The 21,506-nt window shown below is 35.6% G+C and overlaps 1 protein-coding gene across 7 annotated transcripts in view; it reads right to left on the reverse strand.

Moving 5' to 3' along the window:
* The window catches only part of LOC106673148, a 472,569-nt gene that overhangs the window by 267,878 nt on the left and 183,185 nt on the right, over positions 1 to 21,506 (reverse strand). The window lies entirely within an intron of this gene.

Raw genomic sequence — 21,506 nt, forward strand, 5'->3', positions numbered from 1 at the left:
CTATTTATTTTATTTATTTATTTTCTATTAAACAAATATACATATATACATATATATATATATATACATACACGTTAGGGGCAAAATGAACAATTCTGTCATTATGTACAATTTTTAAAAAAGCCGTATGTCGGTCTGGAATGTAAGGCCGCTGGATTCGAACCCGGGACCTTTACCTTACTTTTGTATTTGTGTGTGTGTTTCTACTCACCATATGCAACAAAAAACATCCTATAAACCCATGTCCAAATCCCAACGGTAAAGAAGTAATTCCACGTTTTGGGTGTTTTTTTTTTTTTTTTTTTTTTGTCGACTTAGGTCCACTACAGATTACTGACTGTAGAAAAATTTTGTTTAATTTTCTGTAAGAAACCTTATTATTGCAGAATTGATGGAAAAGTTCTGCACGAAAAATTCAAAACAAAAAACTAAAATGTCGACATCTGGAATTTTTTGAAAATGTCGGATTGGTAACTGCTTGTAACTACAAACTCCTGGAGCTTTGCAAATTCCCTCAAAAGTTCCCCATTCCATTAGCTTCCAGCGGTATACCCAACTTTTTGGATTGCGTTTCTAGAAGGCCAAAAAATTTTGCATTTTCTTGAAAAAACTTGTGTCGATGAAGGAGGGGACGCTACATTTTTCGAGAAAATTCGTCTGGCTCTTGAGTTTCGAGTCAGTTCTTTATGTCATCATATGACATAAATCAGTTCATATATATATAAAATATATAAGTTTTTGAAAATATTCTACATGTATTTACTTTTTTATTTAGAATTATTTCCAATTTTGTAATAATCACAGTAGTGGTTTATAACTAAACTATTTGTTATTATAGTGTTTTTTGTATCTGGAATGAGCTGTTTCTGGTTACAAGAACAGCAAGTATTTTATTTCGTTTTTGTTATGACAACTGTTTTTGTGAAACGTGTATTTACACCCTCGCTGAATTTCAGAAGGGCGACATGGCCAGGCTGAAAGTGTCAAAACTGCGAAGCAATTTCTTTTTTTTATACCGGTTTTCAGAGGCAACGGTGTAAAACATCTCCCCTGCAGAAGCCGGGCTTTTCCACGTCGTCGTATGCAAATTCGGCGATGATTTCATTACCCACCCCTTTCCAGTCACGTCAACCGGTATCATGAAAGTGAGAAAGAAAGGAAAATGTCAAAGAAGAAAAACCTAGCAGAAAGAGCCGCTCAACCGGTTTCAGACGATTTTTTCCTACACGTTATACTTTTTATAAAAATATTTCCCTTATAATTTGACCCTTATGAAAACAAGGTTTAAAAGAAAAACACCCTATTTTACATTACGGTGCTTTAATGTAGTTTAGAAGCCTGTGAAGAGTTTTGCCTATATTATACACTAGTTTTTATAGGGCGGGTTAAAGAATTGGAAAATTTGTACAGACAAAAAGACTGTTTGTGAGTGTTTAACATGTAAATTACTTGGCCGACATGAAACGCCCTTAGCTACGAGTTGACCAACCGTAACACTGAGTGAAATCACCAGGCATTTTCGTAAGGATCCAAGCACAAAACTATATGTTCATTTCATACTGAAGAAATGGAAATTGGAACGTTAAATGAAACCTTGATAAAAATGTTTTATTTTGTTTTCATTCTGTCAAGGTTTTTTTTCGATTTGTCTACCGTTTCTCGAGACATTCACTCATCATTCTGGTATAAAACCTCACAGGATAATGCTTAATCGCATATCTTTACAAAAATTTGTTACAGCTTCTCGTCGCATTCAGTGGTGGGTAAAAGACAAACAGGGGCTGGCAAAGTATCGAGATTAGGTGCGAGTATACGCGCCCCAAAATGACTGGAAACACCCAACAACAGATTTGCTTTAATGGTTATTTTTCCATAACAAGATTTTAGTAGGTATCGTCAGAATAAGACATGCTTTATTAGCAAAATAAATTTTTTTTTTCGAACAAAAATAATATTACAAAATGAAAGGAAAATGTTAAAAAATATTATTAACAAAAGACAAATAGGGCGTCGGTGGCCGCGACGTTTAAGAGGTGGACAAGGCGCTCATCACTGTAAGGTAAAGGTCCCGGGTTCGAATCCAGCGACCTTCCATTCGAACCCGACATACGGACAAACGGACTTTTATTCAAATACGGACACTCGCGGGTTGATATGACCTCTGGTTTTGCTAACTCTTGTAAAAAAAAAAGATGAAAAAATAAAATAAAAATAATAAAAGGTACACGGTAGATGATGCAAAAAATCCAATATCTACGAAATTAATTCAATGGAAAAAAGCGGTGAAATCAAAAACTATTAATCTAAAAAATAATTACACACACATATGATACACATACATGATATCTACTTAATAAACAATTCATGTTTAATGTCGAAAGTTGAAAGAATTAAAATTAATCTAAATTGAAAAAAAAACCGCCCTTAATCATAGCTTATTTAGTGAATTCATAAACAATATATATTTATTATTTGTGATTTATAGTTATCGACAATACTTCTTTATATAACGGCAGTGATTGGTCGACACAAACAATAATTTGAATGTTTAAACTTCGTTTTAACTTTTTTTAAATTGTCTACATTTGATCATGAGAACCGTCAATAGCTCGAGGTGGGCTAGGCAGATCAAACAATATTACAAATTTGACAAATTCAATTACTGGGCATAATATTTATTAATGTATGGCTATATTAACTATTTTTCGATTAATTAAACAGTGAATACATTTAAAAAAAACACTAGAGAGTCAGCTGAAAGAGTCGATAAGGACATGACAGAAAATAATTATTTCAAGATTGTGAGGTGCGGTCTGGTGTGACGAACGTTTTAGAAAAACATTTTCTTTATCGTGCCAACGTTTCGTTCTTTATTGAGACCATCTTCAGGGCCTGGGATTTAAAAACATTGTTTGAATTTTACAAATGCATGTAGGATGTGGGGAAAAAATTATGAATTTATATAATGCTAGAAAATTTTAGACTAAAAAAAATATTCATTGGCTAACGTTCACTAAACACCACACAAAAGAAAATAATGTCCAAACAAAGATTAAAAAACAGTATATTCTTTATATATATGTAATATTCATTCCTTCTTTATAACCCCGCTTTTCCCGCTGAAAAATATTTTAACTTAGCTTTTCCAATTTTGAGTCCCTTTTCCCCGTAGGAGGGTTTTGTTTTTACACAATCCCCAGTAAAACTAAAGAAAGGTCTCTGTATTCTGTGGCCGACAAGTCTGCAGGAGGTATTCAGAGCAGAAGCATTACCGGTTTAATGACCTATTCGTTCCTCGGAGGCTTAGGCTCTTCCAGCACCCCATTCGGTTTCGGCCCTCGGCCTCAGAAGGTAGTTGTCGGTTTTTTTATTTATCTTCATTGCCCTAGGGTTTAATCCCCTTGTTTCGAACGGCACTAAACCCGAATAGGACTTCGACGGGCGACCTATTTCACCGCTTCGAATTACGCAAGATGGAGATGTTTTTTTCACCTCGATCCAAAGGTTATATATGGGGTATCAGGTGTCAAGGGGATTCCGGGAGGATTGCTTCCCACCTTCCGCCTCAGTAAAACAGTCTCATCTGTGCAAAGGGATACATTCTAACCATGGAGTAAAAATGTGAACCTAGCGTCAATTTTACTTCTCCCGCGCCCGCTTGACACCTTGAACCCTCAGAATAAAACTGCCATTTCTCGGTTAAGCCTGACCGACGCTATTTCTTCCCAATAAAAACAATATTCCATCCTTCGGATCAAAAATCAAATCACTGAGAGAGAAAAGAAACGTTTAAAACTTGGCCTGATAGGTGAAGGAGAAAATAATATCAGGCCAAGTATACATGTTTTTAAATGCACCGTCACTAAGAGTTCATGATTTTAATTCAATCTATTGTTTAAATATAATTATTTTTCGATTTTCTTATATTGATTTTATCTCCTAGATAATAACTAATTAGCCTTCAACATAAAATTTGATAAAAAAAAAAAGATCAGGTATGTCGCCAAATAGCAGGAAAACTCAATTCCTGCTCAATATCTTCACTAAAGCTCTCCGTGACCATTTTATTTGTCGCCGAGAATCGAATAGATTACACGACATTTGAAAGATGGCAAAAAGGAGGGGAAATTCAAAAGGTGGGGCTGAGATGGGAAGTTGGTGGATCGAAGTCAAGAAAGCTGAAGTGGTAGAGCAGCGGCGTATTTAGCCGAAGGTCGTGGGTTCGAATCCCGCTCATCACATTGACTTTTTTATCTCAACCAATACCTTACATAAAGATCAATTAATTGATTTAATTTTTATGGCTATTTAGTAATCATGAGATGCGGTCTGGTTTGATGTACGTCCAATGTCGGTCCCATTCACCTCAAAGAAACCTCCTGATAGAAAAATGAATTTCCTTCCCTCCTATATATATATAATATCTCACTAACACTTTCAACACGACACAAAACCTGACACATCGACACAGAAAACACACACACTTTGAATGAGTACAAATACTTTGATTAAACCTAAAATTTCTATATTGCGTACATCATTCTATAAGGTCATTTTCACATGTTACATCTATTTGTGTAATTTAAACAATGTTTATAAATCCCAGGCCCTGAATATGATCTAAATAAAGATCGAAACGTTGGCACGATAAAGAAAATGTTTGTCTAAACCTTCATCAGACCAGACGGCACCTCACGATCTCTAAATAGTCATTAATGAACGGTCATTAAATACTACACATTCAATTTTTATCTTTACCTTAGCTTTAAGTTACAAACACGCTTCCATATTTAATTTTCATCACTGTATAAAGTCGTTGAATAAAACCATTGCCTTTTCAATTCGTGTAATAGCAGAAATTGTTTTTGTTTTGTTGATGTATGTAATTTTCAATAAACAGGCCCGGAGGATAGCGATATACATCTCCGAAACTTGGTGAACCACTGTATACTTCATCGCAGAGACCTTATGAAGATACTCAAATGTGATTACTGCAGATCGATGTAAACTCCAACTTTATCATTATTCAGTTTAATTTAAATACTTGACTTTTATATGTATTTATATATTAAAAACGAAGAATGAAATTAGAGATTAATCATTTAAAAAAAAAAAAATCTCCTGCCCTACCGAATGCGACGAAAAATAAATTCCATTATTTGATCTTATAATCTGTTTTCAGACACGTCATGCTGGCAATCCGAATATGAAGACGCATAATAAGTACAAGGAGAAATATAAAATGAGCCGATATCAAACGAATAAGAGCCACTTGATCAAATAAAATTGCCTGTTCAGGCGCAAAGTATGCGCATAATTTCACAAGGCCCGTCCGAATATTTCGCGGCGGAGATTGAAAAACGAGAAAGTAACCATAATAAAATGGAAAATTCCAAATGTTGCATTTACATTTCCCAACGTGGTCGAGCGAAAACGAGGAATCCGGCCGGGATTTCTACCGATTGCATAAAACATCGGCCGACTGCAAGCATATCCGTAAAATCGTATCTGCTCCGCTAATGAAACCGTTGTACGCGACCAGACGGGCTAAGAACAGCTCTGGTGTTTTAATTAAATTAAAAGGGGCAACCCTATTTTTTTTGGCCTGTTTACGGAGAAGGAGTTCGCAACGACCCGAGGGGTCCCGCAGGGACATTTTTTACCCATGGGCAATCCAGTTTCAATTAAGAAATACATCAAAGCGATTTGTACTCACGGATTAAATTAAAAACTGCACAACATCCATCGTTTTACCTGAAACAAACAAAATTTTATATTTATTTCGCAATTATTAAAATGATTTTCCTTTAAAACTTATTTTTATTACTTTTAAAAAAATTGATTGAAAAACGGGATGTACTTTTTTTTCAAAACCTGAAAAGCCTGATATCCGAGGTGGGCGGATAAAAAGCTAAATTGCTCGGAAAACATCCGACACAAACATGCTTGGACGATATTCCCTTAATCCTTTGATCAAAGTGAGTCACAACTAACATAAAGTCTCACGAGCAAAGTACACCTGTCCTCTACGTTGGGTTCAACGTCCAAACAACTTCGTTTGCTACTTCGATTTGCTAAAGTTTAGTTTTTGTACGTTTTTAGCCCGCATCTCTCTAGAATTCGCCATGGACGTAAATAGATGAACCCTCCTTACTGGGATGAGGCCCTTAGAAAGAGAAAATTTCGACAACCTCTCTAATGTACCGCCCAGATAGATTGACATCAATGGTATGGAATGGACGTGTGTAGATTTTCAACATGAACCGAAAATTCCTGTCAAAAACGCTGATACGGGAGGAGGTTGTTTTTTTTTTAAGAAACCCAACGTGTTACGAATTTATTTACAAAACCGTTCTTATTCATATGTCAGTAGATAGATAATTGTTTTTATTGATTTTTCGTACAATATATAATAACAATCAGAAACATTATAATTAGACATATGATCGGTCAATGAGTTGTTCCTTAGTTATAAACCTAAAATTTACATAAAAATTAAACAATTTAATTATTTAGCATAATTTGGTGAGAGATCAATTTAAAAAAATCACCAGTCATCTTTTCTCCTACAGTAAATAAATTTTATAATTTTAACCTTTTTTTTACACGATGTAGAAAAAATACATATACCATAAATACAAGGGGATTGGAAAAAGAAAAAATGTAAATAAATGATATTAGTAACGATAATAAGAATAATAGTAAAATTACATGATAAAGTAGATTAATATAGTAAAGAAAAATGGGCACTCTCAACACGACAGACAAGATTGATACGTAACAGAAAACAAACACTTTGAGCCCTGAAGATGATCTCAATAAAGATCGAAACGTGGCACGATAAAAAAAATGTTTTTCTAAAATCTACGTCACACCGGACCACATCTCACGATCTACAACACCAATCCTCATCTCTACTTACTAGTAGTCACTCCTATATTTTAGCGTTAATTACTTTCACTGTTACTTAGGAGGTCGCGAGGCCAGTGACGCGTCAGCCGCTGGAGAGGATTACGTGGAAGGGTGCGAGATGATGAATAGTTACTGACATGAGGGATTATGCAACGGGATAGCTTTTTGAGAGACTTCTTGCAGCGGTTTATCGGAAACTATATTGAATATTAAGGTCAATATTCAACTCAACACGACACACAATAATGACACCAGAAAACCAACACTTAGAGCCCTGGAGAAGATCTCAATAAAGATCGAAACGTTGGCACGATAAAGAAAATGTTTTTCTAAAACCTACGTCACACTAGACCACACCTCACGATCTCCAAATAATCACTGGCTAACGGTCACTAAACACCACACACATAGTAAAGAAAATTATATAATATATTCAGTTTAATGTCTACTCCAGCCAAGAGAGGAGTAATATAAATGAAACCAATTTGAAATTTGAACTTCTGAATAAAAAAGCGATAGCTCCATTCTATAATAATTAATTAAAAGTAACTAATTTCCTAAAATGTTAAAATTAAAAGTTCCTCTCGTGAAATAGTAGTCATGCAAGAATCTTACCCTAAACTCTTTAAGGTAAGGGACACACCGACATAAAATATTATATATTTACAATCTCTGACATATTGCAAAGGGAACATAAAACCTTGACGGATCCCTGAACATAATGCAATTTAGTTACAGCGGCTCTCCTCTCTCTTTGATTATACAACTTATATAATTAATTGACGTCGTCATTTACGCAATTTATATCGTTCAAGTCAAACTTCAATTCTTCATAAATCCTTGTTTGTCAGTGTAAAAAAATAAAATCCGTTTCAGATCATTTTAGTCCGGCTACAGTTCTTTTTTGTTTTCGGTATTTCTCTTCCATCAATTTTAACCTACCTCCTAATGACTTTTCCTCTTTCTCATCATCTCCTTCACCCTGTACCCCACTCCCACACCCTCTCTTATCTACTGTCTATCACTCTCACTATCTTTCTCACTATTTTTCCGCCTCTATCTCTTTTTTTTGTCGTTAGTACCAAGACAGGTCGTTCACGAAACTAATTTGCTAGATTTCTACATAAATAAAGTATACAGTAGTATCGTAAAATGCCCTGCCTGCTTGTACTCTTAATTAAAATTTACGTTACTAACATTTTTACATTTAAAGGTTTTGTGTTTAATCTAATTGTCACACAATATGGTTGCTCGATGTGTTCCACATAATAGAAGCTAGGCATGCCTTGGTTCCTTACAGAGAGCGAGTAGTTATAACGCCGAATTTAAGAATGGTTCTCGGGCATAGTAGCGAGAATCTGGGTCCCCTGTCTCGCTTTTTGGATGACATGGAGTTTTTCATTGTATTATATCTGCTTTATGTGTTTTGTTGGAGTGCGTGTATTTATTAGTGTGAGTGGTGAAGAAAATGTTATATATTTAATTAATTTATTTATTTATTTTATTTATTGGCACTATCGCCCCTTCAGTGTGTGTATATGTTAATGGACGGTTGTGGAATATTTATAAAAGAACTCCATCGACCCTAATTTAGATGAGATTATTAATATTATTTTAAGTCAAGGGTGTATTCCACCAACTAATCAGAATGAGTACACATAAGAGGAATGTATTTATTTGTGCGACTGCAGTATAGAAGCTAGTTTTAGGCTAGTTTATAGTTTGCATGCGTTGGGCATTAAAATTACCTAGATGTCGAAAGCCCCAAGCGAGCTTGGGAGCGACCATCTCCTGGGCATCTGCTGAAGAGAGATGCTAGCGACCTAGCAGCATAACGGAGTTGATGAACTGGCCGAGGAGTGTACTTCAGGGAGTGACTGTCTTTCGCGATAAAAGTCCGCACAATACTGTGCTTTGTTTCGTCTCAGTTTCAAATAATAGGTACACTTTAAATTTAACACAGATTTATATGTATTTGTGCCATTTACCCAAATACATACAAAACAATAAATAAATCCAATGTGTTTGTGCAACAAAGTTAATAGTTAATTTCAATGCGTATTCAGTAAGAACAATTCGGAATCGAGGCATATTTTCAGTTGGGTGCAGCAAAAATGTTGAAGAAATTGATTGTACCTCGATCTGCCCGACTTCGCTCCTTCTGATTACATTCTATTTCGGTACACACCAGTTTGAATTTTGTTTTGAGCTCAGTTTCAACACTCGTAGCACAAGCTGGTCATAGCAAGATTTCGCAGTGATAACGACTTGTAATTAGACAGTTTTAGCTTTTGACGTACACGCTATCGCTTCTCGCCATCTTCAGTGGTGAGTTTGTGTAAAGATTGAAAATAACGGGATATGTGTACCAGTTGGTGTCTTTCCGAAAGGCCGGTATGACCCGAAAGCAAGATGGACAGACCGATGATCAGCCAAAGTACAGGTTCATCACCCCACAGATCTCAACATGTAATTTAACAATTTAAAATGCGTATGTGCAGCGTATATGAAGGTGCTAATTTTTTTAAGTGCAAATCAGCCTGGTATCTTTAAACGGAATTTCCTTTAATCATGAACAAACAAAGGTAAACGACCTTTGAGTTTTAAACCCGGCCTTTAACAGTCGTTAATAGGATGCTAATGACCAAGTAAAGGGTTTGCACTGTTTCATGGAACACATCCGGTAACAAGTCACGGCTGTAGGGGCCATCGTGAAGTTCAAATACCGCCAGTTTATTACCTCGTGATATTTGTACATCCATTACACTCTTATTATCCAGAAACAGTGGATTGGCATAGTTAGTGTAGGTCACGTACGACAACAGCAAAAGGGGTACGAGCCGAATTTGAGAAACAATATAAATTCAAGCTGGAGCATTTGTTATTGTCCAATCTGCGTCATGTCCCCATGAATGCGGTTTTACCATCCACTGGCTGTTGTTTTATGACTCTCACTGCCTATCGCCTCTTTCCCTTATCTTTCAAACATAGCGAAAGTAAACTTTCGTAATTTTAACATGTAATCTAATGATAACATTATGACTCATTTCGCCTTAACACTTCCAATAAAAATATTAATACATTTTTCTGTTTACCACTATTTAATGCGTTACAACATTTATTCAATTTAAAAAAAAAACTCTAATAGACAATACAGTTTAAGTACGCTGACAACAGACCGACGCCATTTTTCTAATCAAATTTCTTACCCGAACGCACATTATTAAAGCAAATCGAGTAGAAACCGTTTCAATAAAGAGAATAAAATTTTTGGTCGCTTTATCTCAAGGAATAATGCGTGTCTTTTTAAAGAAAAAAAATTCTCTTATCGCAAGAAGGTAAGGGTGAACCTGCCAGGAGTAAGCCACTTAAGGTGATATAAGGGCAGAAACATAGGCTACAGCCAACGTCTCTCGCACAACGTGATTCATACCCGTATGAATCCAAATGCAGACATTGATACCGAAAGAAAAATGCCATACGACCCCAGTTTTTCCAGGATAATGCCCAGTTTATTTAACAATTGCACATTCCTTTGGCGTTAGAAACTACCGAATGACAAAAAATCAAGCTGTATTTTTATAAAATATAAAGATAATCATTAGATTGCCTTCCATTTTGACATTAACAATAGAGCAATTACAACTCATCAATTAAACTTAACTTAAAATCTCATTATACGAGTTGCCTTGATCGCTGAATAAAATCACACCGCGTTAATGATGTCATATCTTTACAAAAGTCAAAGTAAACATGACGTTGGTTTCTGTCTCACAGGCTTCCTCTAAAATATCCTTGAACATTTAAACAAGAGAAAGCATTTAGATTTCCAGATCACGTTATATCGGGCCCTTAAGGAACTATAATTTCTATTCTTTGCTAATTGGTCTATACTATCCTGGTCTGCCTATCCTCGCTGATTTTTTTAAATTCAGACGCATTTCGGCATTTCGCCATTTTCAGAGTTTGGGTGATACTTGTCGAGTGAAGTTTTAGTTATGAGGTCGTGGAAGGAGTGGTGCTGTGTAGCAGGATTATTAGTATTGATAGTGTGCTTGATGATATATTAAGTCGATTTATTATTATTCTAGTCGGTCTTTTCGGTTTTTAGTCCTTTTGTTGAGTAATTTATGAAAGTTTTTTAAATAATGTGAATGACTTATGCAAGTTATTATTAATTTGTGTGTTTATTAGTTTTTAGTGTTAAATGTCTTATGTTTATATATTTCTAAGTTTTCATTTCATTTCCCGTCTTTTTTGTATGTTGTGTACTAATTTCTACCTATTTGGATTGTCGATGGTTCGTGCTTGTTTTCTGTTAGTTGAATTGTGTAATTTGATTTTCCGATTTTCCGTCGTTGTCCCTAAGCGAATTGTTATGTACTTTGTACCTCTCTTTTTATTTTCCTCCTATCCGTCCTAAGTATTTGTCTCTGCATTCGCATGTTAATGTGTATATTCAATTTCCTTCTAGTTGTATGTCGATAATTTGTCTTAGTAATTTTAATATTGTGGTTTTATTAGTGCTGTTTTTATGTTTAATTTGTTAAATATTCGGAGATCGTGAGATGCGGTTTGGTGTGACATAGGTTTTAGAAAAACATTTTCTTTATCGTGCCAACGTTTCGATCTTTATTGAGATCATCTTCAGGGCCTGGGATTGATAAATATTGTTTAAATTTTACAAATACACGTAGGATGTGAAAAAATTTATGCAATGCTAGAGAATTTTAGATTCAATCAAAGTATTTGTATTACCTCAAAGTGTTTCTTTTCCGTGTAGATGGTAGATGTGTCTTGTGTCGTGTTGAGAGTGTCAGTGAGAGATTGATGTTTTATATGTATATATGTTGGATTTTGAAAGGGGTGGGGAAGGAAGTCGGGATACACAGACATTTTTACATGAGGAGTCGGCTTCTTTGTGGTGAAAGGAGCCGACAGATCCGACAATACGAAAAATTGGGGTATTATCCTTTCAGGATTACATAGACGGGGATAATTATGGAAAGGAAAGCCAATTTTTTGAAGAATTAGACTAATTAAATCATATAAAAATATCTTTCTATCCCGACTTCCTTCCACAACCCTTCAAAATTCAGCGTATGTAATCATTAAATAGCAATACCCCACTGGCACTCTCAACGCGACACAAGAAGAATGACTCTACATGGAAAACAAACACTTTGAGTGAGTACAAATACTTGGAATAAATTTAAAATTTTCTAGCATTGTCTAAATTCATTTTCTTCTAATTCTAATACTTTCTAGCATTGTATAAATTCATTTTTTTTATCTAAATTTTTTTAGCACTGGATAAATTCATTTTTTTTTATCTAAAATTTTCGAGCATTGTATAAATTCATTTTATTTCTTTACACATATATTTTTTTAAATCTAAAATTCTAGCATTGTATAAATTCATTTTTTTCACATCCTACATGTATTTGTAAAATTTAAACAATGTTTATAAATCCCAGGCCTTGAATGATGATGTCAATAAAGATCGAAACGATGGCACGATAAAGAAAATGTTTTTCCAAAACCTAGACACCACGCATTTGTTGAGTAGGTTAATTAGTTTGTTCTTTCCCAATGTGTGTAAATGTGGTCCATTTAGGGTCTGTTTTTGAAGTGTTTTGTTTTTGTGTGTTGTATATTATTTGGTAGATAGTGTTTGGTTTATTAGCCGTTATGGTGTGCTATGGTTTGCATTCTTTTTACTTCGTTTTGTATTTGTTTTTGGTTAGTGGGATTGATATATTCTGTCTGTCATGTATTTCAGTGTTGCCATTTTATGATTATTTGGAAATCGTGAGATGCGGTCTGGTGTGATGTAGGTTTCAGAAAAAGATTTTCTTTATCGTGCCAACGTTTCGATCTGTATTGAGATCATCTTCAGGGCCTGGGATTCACAGACATTGTTTAAATTTAACAAATACATGTAGGATGTGGAAAAAAGTGAATTTATACAATCTAAAAAAAAAATTATATTCAATCAAAGTATTTCTACTCACTCAACGTGTTTGTTTTCTGCGTGCTTTGATTGAATACAATTTTGTTTACAATTGTCGAAAATGTTTTTCTGAAACCTACGTCACACCAGACCGAATCTCACGATATCTGAATTTCTATTTACAGTATTTTCATTGACTTAGTTTATATCAAATTCTAATTAGAAAACCGCAGCAAAACTTTCATGTGCATTAAACTAACAGTAGGAATGGAGTGCAATTAGTTTGAGTTATAATTTGAACCGAAGTTTTTAACAATCTTTCTTAGAATAGCTGGGTTGATTATTTGACACGCAGGAAAGCGATTTTGGAATGAGTATGAATTGCAGCCATTCCGTTCTGGACATTTCTAAATTCCCTACGGAATCCGGCACCGCCAGATAAAAATGGCTCGGTCAAATTATTTTAAAAAATTTCCGCCTAATCCCGAAAGGAATTTCTTTTTTAAGCCTCGCAAATTAATTTTTTGAGAAACTCACTCGGTGTATTCGCGGAGGGAAAAGTAATATACACCTCAAGAAAAGCAATATTTCGACCAATTAAATCAAATAAGCATGATCTGAAACGACTGTAAAATCGAAAACGCGATCAGAAGGGTGCTTCATCTCGAAGGACACTCGAGTCGCAACTTGCGGCCTTATAAAAAAAAATATATATTCAAAAAATAGGTTGGGAAGAAAGGTTTCACTTTTGAAAGTATAAGTGGCTGTAAAATGCGTCACACGCTTCGTCAACCATGATTCAAACTTAAATAATCGATTTGGCTTGCGGCTTTGTATTCATTATACTTAGGCCATTGGGTCGTAAAAGAATATTTCCCCAGAAATAATCCCATTTGATTACAAAATATCAATATAATGCCGGTCCCCTTTGGTTAATAAGTAGAAAAATTATTTCCCTTTCATACACAATCTTACTTATCAATTCATTGGTTACACAGCTAGATTCTTTATAAATCATGACTATCGGAAAAAAAACCGCCGTACTTTTATTTGAAAGGTTTTAAAGTAGGCCTTAGTGCCACGGAGTCGTCTAAAACCTCATCAACAAAGAACATGGTAAGGCGAAGTTCGACAATGAAAAGTTTGGAACTGAGGATTTAAAGCACAGCTTGGAGAGTTCCGTGACAGTTTACAGGGGACCAGAGAAAAACAAAAACTTAGAATTATGTCGCGTTAACTAATCGAAGCCAATTTGCTTCCTCAATTCTAAATGGATATTGTTCTCATTGGTCGGTCACCTCAAATCAGTAATTATGTACTAGTAGTAATTAGTGTACCAGTGTAGATATGTAGTAACCACCAATTCCAAAAAAGAGATGATTACAGTTTGGTGTAGTACTGCCGATTTCATCTTCTTTTATTTATTTTTTTACGGCTTGCAATGCCAAGCATTATATATCTTTTCTGTATTATTATTTTATTTTACATCGGTATTTAATTTGGGCAGAAATGCTTGTTCTACCACGAAATACGTACATGTATGAGAATAAACCTGATTTTGATTTATAAAGGGGTTTGTTTTTATTAAATGAAAGAATCAACTGGCCGGTGCGGTGTTTCGTTGTAACAACCACCCATAAAAACGATAAAAATTTCTCTCATGCACTATCAAAAAACGAATGAAGTGCCTGATTCCATGACCGCTACGCAAAACAACGTCAAAGGACACCGACTGACCCCATATTTTTCCACAAAGCGACTATTTGGAAAAAAAAAAAAAGAATGGCACAAAAATAGACACTTCAAACGGAAAGGTGAAAGCCGAATGACATCTAATAGAGGACGAACCGTACTGTATTTATACTTATTAGTAACTTACGGTAATAACTTTTTTTAGAGGTTAATGTACTTTTTATGAGCATTGATAAAAATGTCTGTCAGGCAAGGTTTGTGTTCGCTACCGAATTTCCAATTTTATACCACGATAATCGGATAGAAGCAATTTTTCCGAGCTTGTCGTAAAAACAAAAACAGGACATCAACCTGGCCTGAAGCTTGTTTCCTTTTGTACAGGGAGGCCCATAGGCTGTCGGCACATCGATTCTCGGGATCAAATCATATTGGAGGCGATGAGCGTAAATTCTGCCCGCTTCGGACAAATGGAGTTGCGTTAAAAGCCGGACGGGAAATAGGTATAGGACCGACAAGGCGGGTCAGGCCTGATCCGATTGTTTTCCCTGCCGCTGACCGTATTGATGTTGATGTTGTACGAAGGGCTGGACCGATTGAATAGCCCTAATCAACATTCCACCGTTTTGAAACAAACGGGACGGTTAAGCCGAGCTTAAAAATCAATTTTCGACCTGGTACAAAGGAGCAAAGTGCACAATTAAAAATAAATTACCTATTCAAAAGGGGAAATAAGCTTTATTTCTACACAAGACATTTCTCAATTTCATCATTATGTACCAGTCTGACACTATACAATCTGAGCGTTAAATCTTTTGAATACATATGTACATATATTTCAAATTAAACTTTTTTCGGCACGAATACCTTCGGTCAAAGTGGAGAGGTAACAAAATAGTAAACAAAAAAGAAATACAAAAATTGTCGCCAAAAAGATAAACTCGTACGTTATGAATTGTCCTTAATACCTGGTGACTACTGCGATTGAAAAACTCGTGTGAGAGGATAAGGATCGAAGATGCCTCGAGACCATCGTCGGTGTCGTAGATAGTTTCCGGGAAAGAAAGTATAAACAGGACTTGGCAGAAAAGTTAGTATGGACCATCGTTTGTTGAGGAAAGGTACTTCAGATCGTTATGGAATGTGCGGTTAGAGAAGTGACTGCTTGAAAAATTGTATGAGTACTTTTGATCGGAGGGTTTCGATGCGCTTGAAATAGGATGGCTTGATGTAACCTCAAAGTTCCACTCCGATCGATGTAGTTTTGAACAACGTGAGGATTTTAACTGCCTTCATTTTTAAACGAGCCTGTTGTTGTTCTTGTCTCTTAAGTCTTTTGTCTATGTATAGTCTTAATCACAATTTGAGAGTATATAATGTGGGGCAGGTTTGCTAGCCGACAAACGAAACAGCTGAGGTCATTGCCGACCCCCTGCGTGTTTTCCTTGATTTTTCTGGCTTTTTTAACACGTATTTTGTTTTAAACTGCATCCATTTGAGCGTCTCGATCTGGTTATAGATTCTCTGCTTTTTTTCCGTATACTATGTTGATATCCTAAAATGCCTCGTGTTTGTACCTCAGGTTGTCTACTAAAAGATAGACACAAGACATCCAATACATACATATACATCACTACAAACATAGAAGTTTGGTCACATGCATTCCCCCAGAGTATTCTTCGGAGCGGGATTGAACCCACTCCACTCTCGCTAATAAGTTACTTTCATTTTTCAGACATCACACACCGTAAAGTACTGAATATTCCTAGGGGCGGGGTTAAACGATCCCTTCCTTTCACGCTAATAAATTATTATATTCATTCCTATAAATTGATATAAACACAACATACTTGAGATCGGTCAAGTCGATAGTTACCTGTTTTTAAAATGTTGGGCAAGACTGATGTTGTCAAACAATGCTTATACTTTGAAATATTGTAACAATCAAACTGTGAGTTTATGATACAAAGGTACTTGCAAATATAAACATAAACTTTTTTATTTATTCTTTATCTTTAATTATGTCGTGTTTAAATAGACAGTTATTAACTTTCAGTGGTTGTCGTTTATTCTTAACATTTAAGGAACGATTTACTCCTAAAGGAATATTTAATTTCCGACAAATTACATTTCTACACCGTTTTCAATCGCCAGCGGTACTTTAATAAGATTTTAATTTGCGGCCGTTGCAAAATTCATTTTCGCTACGGCTATATTTCTATTTCTTTTCCTATTCTGTTGAGCAGCTTTAACCGACGTGAAAGAACCAAGGACAGAGGAATCTAATAAAGAGAGCAAAATGAAAAACGAGGAAAGGAAAAGTTTTTTTAACATTTACGTCACTTTGCAGCATGCAACAATAATCATTGACAACTCCAATAATCGTCATAAATAAGCAAGCAGCATTGATTGAAGTCGGGTTTCGGCATTTATGACATAACAAGACAGCGAAGATAAGAAGTCTAAGATGAAAACCGACCGAATTACAAGTTCATCATCAGAATTTTGTACTAAAAGAATTTGTGAACGGAGTAATAAATAAAAAACAAATAGAGATTAAAATATAATCGATTCAAAATTTTTTCAGCAATGTAACATTCTGAAATAAGCCTGCTATGTGGTATTCTGTGGACTTGCAAGAATTACCGTTCTGACCAATATCATTGCCAATCAATCATCAGTAACATTTCAAAAGTTTTATTATATTATATTGTCTTTAAAATGAAGTAGCTTCGAGTCTAAAATGAACATTCTTAGACACAAATTGAATATCTGCCAAAATTCAACAGGGTTCGTCGGTTTGTTCGTAGGCTCGTTTTTGGAGTGTGACCAACAACGGGGACCCGGTTTTTATCCTTTTGCTTTTGATCTTAGAAAGCTTATTTGTCACGGGCAATTGAAATAAAAGAAAAACATTTTTAAATACTGTTTTGTTTCGGGCAGCTCGAATTTGCTTAGACGCCAGGGCTGGAAAGTCTCTCCGTTAACAGACGATGACTCATGATCTAATGCCCGATGATCAAGGAATAAGTGGATCGAAGCTTATAGCATTTCACCATGAATAAAAGAACAAAATATAATTTACATAAATAAAACGGTCCCGTCTCCACGGGCGTTTTAAAAATAGGAAGAACCGAACTTTCAAAATCTTTCTTTAACTTCTCATGAGGGAATTAGTTTATTTGAAACAATATATATTTATGTTCTCTAATATAAATAAATAAAAACACGACAGAATCAATATAACCAATTAAGACCGGGAGAACACCAGAAGTAAAAAAAACATCAAGTTGCATATTTATTTAAGTTGTTAAGGCTTATGTATTTCGGCTTAGGTAGCCCTTTGCGCGCGGCATACGTTTCGATGCTTAATGCGAACCCGACGCTTTGGAATAGGCAAGCGGGGAGCAGTTATGTTATAATAATAAATTACAGTAATGATAAAAACCTGGATGGTTGGAAACGATCAAGCTAAGATTATTTTCGATCATTCATCAATACGAATTATGTCGATCAGTCTAAGAAATGTACAACGTTATTTAGCGTTCGAAGTCTTTCAGAACAAAGGATGGGAACAACAAATTGTCCTCTAATAAAAGGATGTGGTTTTTGGTTGAAATTCTAAGCTCAAGGGAGAGGCGTCCTGCTGCTAAGTCCTCATAAAAATTTTAAGTTTCATTTAGCGACGGAAGTATTTTCTCGAATAGAAACGGTCCGATATTGGAGTGGGCCTTCTTCCTTGGCCGAAACGACCAATGTATTTCCCTTTTCCAATTTTATCGGCTACTCCGGCGTTGTCTCGAGCGATCAAAGCAGTAAACACGGATGTAGGACGGATAATGACCGAAAGGATAAAGAGAGGGATGGAGAGGACGGACGTGGACCGAATTCCGAGGAGTTCCATCCGAATTCAAGAGAGCCCAGGGTGGACCTAATTCGGCCCAACACACTCCATTCCTTTATTGCTATAATTTCCAGTGGAATCATAAATCCCCGGGGAGCCCCGTTCTACAAACAACATTCAATCCCTCTTCAATTCGATTGCCATCATTAAATCAGCCCATTGGTTTCGGTACGGATTTAAATTGGCAATTAATATTGAAATGCCACCGGGTTAAATTTTAAGTGAATTTAGTTATAACAAGATAACTTGTATTAAACATTTTTGCCATGGCGAGCGCTCCCGAGAGCCCGTCCTCCTCCGTTAAAACCGACTATAAATTAAATTAGGAAGTTAAATAGGTTTAGTTGAAGTGTTAAGTTAATAATTCAAGATTTGTCATAGAAACATCCCATCCGGCCACCTGATTGCATATTGCAACGTTCCCACTGAATATTAACATACTTGTCCAAATTCTGATAACATGTTGGTGGTGCAAGTTAAATGGAGTCACCCGCTCCAACCCCTTCATCCGACCCTTTCAACCTCTAAGAGTAGCGGGGGTGTAATTTTGAAGACGGCGACAAGTTTAAACAGCCCCGACTCGTAATTAATTTATAAATTCCCTTCCCTCGATATGATAACGCCAATTTATGACCCCTCGAACTTTGCCTCGGATTAGTTTCCCATAATATCACTTGACGTTTCCCATTCTCATTCACCTGAAAATTTCTAACTGGATTTAATTAATTTAAGTGCTGACAAGGAAACTTGGCGGTCTGTCAAGTGAAAAAAGACGGGGGAAATGTCTGCGAAATATCTGTCTGCGTTATGATATTAAACACACACAAACGCAGATTTAGTTGAAAAGACATTTGCATGACGAGGACCTTCCTGGTTTAAAATCTACGCAATAAAGCACAGCGATGAAATTTACAAACTACATTCTACATGTTACAGTACAATATTTTTATTTAAACCTAACGAAAATATTTAAACATAACAGACATCGTTAACTACGATATACATTATTGTTTCGAATTATTTTGGTCTGCCTCTTTCGGTCCTTCAGGTCTGGGATGAACCTAGTTTGGTAGTTTCAGATCATTTTTGTCTGCCTCTTTCGGCTCTCGTCATTTTCAGTGCAGTATCTGTTTATTAATTTTAGTCATCAGGAATCCTCATTGAAAAAGAGAAAACCTGCCGGTTATCGTGGCAAATTCGACTTAAAAAAGTACTTTTAATAGATTGGGAAGTACCTTCTCTTCAGGTCTGGGATGAACGTAGTTTGGTAGTTTCAGATCATTTTTGTCTGCCTCTTTCGGTATCGCGCCACCATCAAGCAGTATCTGCTTGTTTGTTTTGTAATCAGGAATCATCCGTTGAAAAGATAAACCTTCCAGTTTTCTTGGCAAATTCGAACTTGAAAGAAATTATTTTGAGTTTAGTAGGACGTATCTTCTTCAGGGTGGGATAAATTTTGGTTTGGTAGTTTCAAACAATTTTTTTCTTTCTGCAAGTTAGACAAATTTTAGGTATCTTAACTGGTTGATCTCTGCAGTATAGCGGGTAAACGAAAGCGAAAAATAATTTTAAACTCAAAAAAGTACTGCTCTCGAGGTTATTAAATCAAATGGTTATTCGTTTCGTCAATGGAATACATTAAGCTTTTCAATATGGTTGTAGATTTTCTTTATGTTTAGAAAACCTCTGAGTTGGCCCAATTATGCAGTGGAACTTTTGTGCAGGCTAGGTGATCAACATTGTGAGAGTTGTGAGCATCGACCTCAGTCCTCCAACAGGTATCTCTTTCCACTTTAAGGCAGCTTATAACCTAAACGTTAAAGATAGTGGTTCTATGAAACTCACGACTCTTCGATGGGTGCTTAAACATAGATGTGAGCAACTGTTCCTCAATTCTGTCCCATGGAAGGGAGACGACGGAAGTTTTGTGCGCGCTCTGTAACCTAAGAGTTAGGGAAGATATATTTCATTTTGTTGCCCAGTGACATACTGTCAGAGCTCCGTATTATGCATCTAGGGTATAAAACACTTCCCAGGTCTCAGTTGCTTGATCTGTTAAATATCGTGGATAATAAGAGGTCGAAAGGTCTGGCACACTATGCGCGTCATGCCTTGCAATATAAGTACGAATACAATATCGAGTTATAATTGTTTTATTTGTTTTACCTAAAATCAGCTCGTATATATAATTTAGTTTTTATGAAGTTTTCTATTATTACTTTTTTTTTTGACTGGGGCCTCCGACATCTAGGTCATTTCAGCCCCCAACGAAGTCTATATTATAACCCCTTTCCAACACTACATTCACACAAATAAATACATTCATACACATAAACACATCCATACAGTACTCATTCCGTTTGGTCGGTGGAGACTTGATATTACTCAAACTAATCTACATTGGGGTCGATGCAGTACTTTTATAAATATACCGCGAATGGCCAATCCTCAGTCGGGTGAGGACGATCCCTCGTCTCCTGCTGAGGTTCTCTGAGGGCCATCTACCGGTCGTGCTCTTGACTTGCACGAGCCTCTCCGATGACCCCTATTATTACTAGTATTATATAGTTTATTGTTATTTTTTATTTTCTGTACGCCTAAAAAAGAACAGCCAACTTCCGGCAGACGGATAACCATCCATGCTTTAAATGCTGTCAATATTGTTTATGTAAATAAAGCACGTTATCTATCTATCTATCTCTGCAGTATAGCGAGTAAACGAAAGTGAAAAATAATTTTAAACTCAAAAAAATAATGATTAAGGCATAAAATGAAAGAAAAACATAAAACTTCGTCAATAATAGTTATTATTATAACAATTAAGAAAACGCATCTTCACTGGTAATGTAATCTTACTGGCTGTGTCAAAAAAATATTTATTATGTCAAAACAACTTTTTATAAATGGAACAATTTTGTTATTATTACACAATCTTATCAAAAATGAAGTCGAAAAGGGGGAACAGGTTACTTTATTCTTCTTTAAATGTACATAAACATGAGCATTACTGCTTTTACTTTTGGTACAACACGCAATTCTGTGAGAAGA

This window comes from Cimex lectularius, unplaced genomic scaffold (assembly GCF_000648675.2).
Source record: "Cimex lectularius strain Harlan isolate CLEC.00 unplaced genomic scaffold, Clec_2.1 scaffold276, whole genome shotgun sequence".
Classification (NCBI taxonomy): Eukaryota; Metazoa; Arthropoda; class Insecta; order Hemiptera; family Cimicidae; genus Cimex; species Cimex lectularius.